Here is a 6,010-nt window from a genome sequence, read left to right on the forward strand (position 1 = left end):
TTTGTTTTTATTTTAAAAATACTGGATATATTTTATAGCTTTACGTGAAAGCAGGTATCTCTTTGATTTAAAATACATCTAAAGCTCTCTTCATACCAATTTTGTCATAAGTTTATGGTAAATCAAGCAGGGAAATTTTTAAATATACAAATCCATAATCTTTTTTAAATTTTTTTTTTTTTTTAAATAGAGACAGGGTCTCACTATGTTGCCCAGGCTGGTCTCAAACTCTTGGGCTCAAGTGCTGGCATTGCAGGTGTGAGCCACCATGCCCAGCCCATAATCACTTTTTATTCATTTTATGTGCTGTTGCCACCATAAGGGGCTGGAATGCTAGGCAAACTGGTTTACTGTCCCCTGACCTGGGGGGCTCTCTGGCCTTCCATAGTTTTTCTTACACAGTGCATCGTGGGAGAGGTGTGTGTGTGTGTACACGCGCACATGCTGACAGCCCCCTGGAACCGGAGCTTTAGACTTAAAGCTTTCTCCCTTGTGGTGGTGGTTTCCTTTCTTTCCCATCCTCATCTGAGCATTTAAAATACTATCTGTATGACTGATTTGTCGTGTCTGCTGTTGTGGTTTTGTTTCTCATGTTGTAGATCCTTGTTTTGTGTGTGATAAAAGGTTATTTCAGTGATGACGCAAGTGCCTTTAGGGCCAGAGACTATTCCTTGAGCTTTTCTGTATTCCTCCTGCATGCCTTCAGTCAGTACCCAGGAGTATTTAACTCACAATCACATAATGGTTTTCCACTAGAGCCGTGTATGGAGTCTGTTTTCTTTGCAGTTGAAATGTTAGCAATTAACAACTGTCAGGAGAATTTTCTAAGTGCTGCTCTCTTATAAGGCCTGCGGTATGGAGCACTTTGATGACATCTCAGATTCAAAGCCATGTGTGACTGGTTTGAACACCATTGGAATCCCAGGCCAGGCAGCTCATCCTGTCTCTGGACCCAGGGTTCTTGTGTGGGTCGGCTTTCCTGCATGCATCTTTGGGTTCTAATGCGTATCAATCTATTGACACGCAGAGTGCTGACTCTTACTAGTGAATTCAATCATAAATAGCATGAATATTGTGTAGTTTTAGCCAATATTGTGGGAAAGGATATTGGACTCTAAAGGGTAGGGTAATCATTCCTTTATCTTGGCCAATTTCTTTTCCTGTATTTTTTTTTTTTTTTAGAGACAGGGTCTCATTCTGTCACCCAGGCTGGAGTGCAGCGACATGATCATAGCTCACTACAGCCTCGTGCTCCTGGTCTCAAGTGATCCTCCAGCCTCGGCCTCCTGAGTAGCTGGGATTACAGGCATGCGCCACCATGCCTGGCTGTTTCTCATTTTTTATTTTTGTAGAGAGCAGGGTCTGACTGTGTTCCCAGGTTGGTCTCGAACTCCTGGACTCAAGTAATCCTCCTGCCTCAGCCTGCTAAGTAGGTGGGACAACAGGTGTGTATCACAACTTTGGACTAATTTTTAAATTTTTGTAGAGACGGGGTCTTGCTATGTTGCCCAGGCTGGTTTCAAACTCCTGGCCTTAAGTGATCTTCTGCCTCAGCTTCCCAGAGTGCTGTGATTACAGGTGTGAGCCACTGTGTCCAGCCATTTTTCCTGAATCTTTTTAAAAATTAGTTTTTATTAAATATTGAGAGGTATAAAATAATATTTAAAATATGTAAATTTTAAAGAATAAAAATACAATACAAATCTTTGTATCTTTCACCCAAGTTTTAGAAGAACCTTTGCGATCCCCACTGAGCAAAGGTAACACCACTGCTCTGAATTTTATCATTTCCTATTTGTCAGAGTTGTATCACATATTTGAATCTGTAAAAATACATTGTTTGGTTTCACCTGCTTTTCAGCACGCAGACATGTCTGTTTTTTTGCGCTTCACTTTACTGTGCTCCGTAGAGACTATATTTTTCAACAATTGAAGGTTTGTGGCAACCCTGCATCGAGCAAGTCTTTCAGCGCCGTTTATCCACAGCATGTGCTCACTTTGTGTCTCTGTGTCACGTTTTGGTAGTTCTCATAACATCTCATATTTTTTCGTTATTATATGTTATGGTGGTCTGTGATCAGTGATCTTTGATGTTACTACTGTAATTGTTTTGGGGCATCAAGAACTACACCCATATGAGGCAGCAGATTTAATGTATAAATGCGTGTGTGCTGACTGCACCACTGACTTGGCCATTCCCGTCTCTCCCCCTTCCCCAGGGCTCCCTATTCCTTAAGACACAAAAATGTTGAAATTAGGGCAACATTGGCCCCTAATTTCAATAATAATGATGACCTCTAAATGTTCAAGTGCAAGGAAGAGTTGCGTGTCTTTCGTGCTAGCTTTTATTTTATTTAATTAATTAATTAGTTTATTTGAGATGGAGTCTTGCTCTGTCACCCAGGCTGGAGTGCAGTGGCATGATCTCGGCTCACAGCAACCCCTGCCTCCTGGGTTCAAGCGATTCTCCTGCCTCAGCCTCCCGAGTAGCTGGGATTACAGGCGTGCACGACCACACCTGGCTGATACTTGTATTTTTAGTAAGAGACGGGGTTTCACCATGTTGGCCAGGCTGATCTCGAACTCCTGGCCTCAAGTGATCTGCCTGCCTCGGCCTCCCAAAGTGTTGGGATTACAGTCTTGAGCCACCTGTAAAGAGTCTGAGTTCTTTACTTAAAATTTTTTAGTTCACTGAGCTGGAGACCCCAGGGAGGTCCCAGCATTGTATGGAAAAGGGACCCCCTAACTTGGGCTGCCTGGGTTTTGTCCTCAGGAGGAGTCTGTGTTGCTCAGACATATTCGGCAAATGCCCTTTAGGCAGGAGCTTACTTTAGTGCTTTGCTTACTTATCTCCTTGGGTGCCTAATTTCTTTTCGTGTTTACCAGCTAAGCAGCTGATTTAGAAACGTTTTCTATAGTTGGTACAGCATTTTTAGCTTTTGTTACAGCAAGAGTGTTGGAGTACCTTCTCTCTCAGAGCTCAGGAAATGGATTTGTTTTTAAAAATCTTTTTTCCATGATCGTAAAGTTATGTTCATCATAGCAAACATGCGAAAGAAAGCCAGAGTAGAAAACACTAAAAATAAATTAAAAATTGGTGCCAATCTCATAATACCTCAGAGATAAAAAGTTAGCATGTTAATCTGTTACCCTCTAACTTTTTTATTCATACAGTTAAGATGACTAGACAACAACAGGCTTAGATTGTATTTTTATTAAATTAGTTCTCTACACTTCTAAATATAGCTCTGATTTAATATCACGATATGTGCTTTCATTGTGGGTGGGCATAAGAAAAGATCCCTTGGAAAATCCTCTGTCTGCTATGAAGCTGGAGTAGACACTGTCATGTTACTCAGCATACCATTTCCAGGAGTCCTTTTAATACATTTCTCCGGAATTTAGGCCACTATGTCATCTCACTTAATTTGCGTATTTCCCCTTATGAGCCTGTGAGAGCTCTCCCTCCCTGCCTCCCTTACTCCTTCCGTCCTCTTCTTTTCTATGTTATTCCACCTTGCTTTTTATAAACGATCAAAGCATATGCCAATTGTAGTATTTATCTCATCTTTGGTTTTATTATTTTTAAATTAATTAATTTGACACGGAGTCTCTCTGTGTTGCCCAGGCTGGAGTGCAGTGGTGCGATCTCGGCTCACTGCAAGCTCCGCCTCCCGGGTTCACGCCATTCTCCTGCCTCAGCCTCTCGAGTAGCTGGGACTGAAGGCGCCGCCACCACGCCTGGCTAATTTTTTGTTATTTTTAGTAGAGACGGGGTTCACCGTGTTAGCCAGGATAGTCTTGATCTCCTGACTTCATGATCTGCCCGCCTCGGCCTCCCAAAGTGCTGAGATTACAGGCGTGAGCCACCGCTCCCGGTCTACTATTTTTATTTTTATTTTTGAGATGGAGTCTCACTCTGTCGCCCAGGGTAGAGTGCAGTGGCAGGATCTTGGCTCACTGCAACCTCTGCCTCCCAGGTTCAAGCAATTCTCCTGCCTCAGCCTCCTGTGTAGCTGGGACTACAGGTGCCGGCCACCACGCATGGCTAATTTTTGTATTTTTAGTAGAGACGGGGTTTCACCACATTGGTCAGGCTGGCCTCGAACTCCCGACCTCAGGTGATCGCCTGCCTCAGCCTCCCAAAGTGTTGGGATTACAGGCGTGAGCCACTGCGCCCGGCTCTATTTTTATTTTTATATTTTTTGAGACAGGGTCTTGCTCCTTTGCCCAGGCTGGGGTGCAGTGGCACGATCCTGGCTCACTGAAACCTCCTCCCAGGTTCAAGTGATTCTCCTGCCTCAGGCTTCCGGGTAGCTGCCATTACAGTTAATATTACACACCAACACATAAACATCATTGGAAAGGAAATAGTATGGTCTAGATTATAAACAAGTTGCCCTTATAACTAAATGAAGTAAGCTAAATAAAGTGAGGCTGGGAGTATAGCCTCCTTTTTACAGTCCTAATTTAAAATATCCTAAGTTTAGTAAATATATTAGTTAGGACTGAGCAGCTAGCTTGAATAAACACCAGCAGGGCCATGGTACTGTTTTATGGTTTTTAGAACAAGATTAACAGAAAAATGGTCAACGTACAGGTATGCAACAAATCTCAATAAATGATACTGGATCTCAGGTGTACACAAGGAAAGCATCACCCACAAAGGCAGGACATTGGATACCCAGGTTAGCTGAATAAGAGAAACTCAAACATGATTTTCATGGCTGGGCACGGTGGCTCACGCCTGTCATTCCCAGCACTTTGGGAGGCTGAGGTGGGCAGATCACCTGAGGTCAGGAGTTCAAGACCAGCCTGGCCAACATGGCAAAACCATTTTTAGTCTCTAATAAAAATACAAAAATTAGCTGGGTGTGGTGGTGCACGCCTGTAATCCCAGCTACTCTGTAGGCTGAGACACGAGAATCGCTTGAACCCCGGCGGGGCGGAGGTTGCAGTGAGCCAAGATTGTTATCACTGCACTCCAGCCTGGGTGACACACTGAGACACTGTCAAAAAAAAAAAAAAAAAAGATTTTCATGAAACTAAGCTTGGTAATCACTATATATATACACACATACATACATGTATGTATTTTTTTTTTTTTTTTTGAGATGGAGTTTCGCTCTGTCACCCAGGCTAGGGTGCAGTGGTGTTATTTTGGTTCACTGCAGCCTCTGCCTCCTGGGGTTCCAGTGATTCTCCTGCCTCAGCCTCCTGGGTAGCTGCCATTACAGGCATGTGCCACCACACCCGGCTGATTTTTTGTATTTTTAGTAGAGACAGGGTTTCACCATGTTGGCCAGGCTGGTCTCAAACTCCTAACCTCAGGTGATCCACCTACCTCGGTCTCCCAAAGTGTTGGGATTACTGGCGTAAGCCATGGCACCCAGCCTATTTTTTTTTTTTAGTAAAAAGAGTCTTTTGATCATATTGTTCCCTTTCAAAGCTGCTGCCACATTTTGTTTTTATTTTTTGAGACACGGTCTCACTCCGATTGCCCAAGCTAGAGTGCAGTGGCACGATCATGCTCACTGAAGCCTTGACCTGGGCACAAGTGATTCTTTGACCTCAGCCTCCCAAGTAGCTGGGACTACAGGCACACACCACCACACCTGGCTAATTCTTATAATTTTTGTAGAGACGGGGTTGTACCATGTTGGCCAGGCTGGTTTTAAACTCCTGGACTCAAGTGATCCTCCCACCTTGGCCTCCTAAAATGCTGGGATTACAGGCAAGAACCACTGCATCTGGCCTGCTTCCATGTTTTTAAGTTACAATTCAACTCTGTTGCTGATAAATTTTGTTGTGTAGGAGATGCATGTCTTGGGTTGACTAACTTAAGAGTTACTAGCTATGGAGTTCCACAGAATACTAAAACCATATAGTAAACCAGTCTTCCAGAAGATAATGGATGTTTCAGTTGTAAAGATGTAAATTTGTATTTGAAGTGTTATCATTGGCTAATATAAAATAGATTTTTTACTATATTAGCAATAAAACAAAAATT

This window comes from Gorilla gorilla, chromosome 22 (assembly GCF_029281585.2).
Source record: "Gorilla gorilla gorilla isolate KB3781 chromosome 22, NHGRI_mGorGor1-v2.1_pri, whole genome shotgun sequence".
Lineage (NCBI taxonomy): Eukaryota > Metazoa > Chordata > Mammalia > Primates > Hominidae > Gorilla > Gorilla gorilla.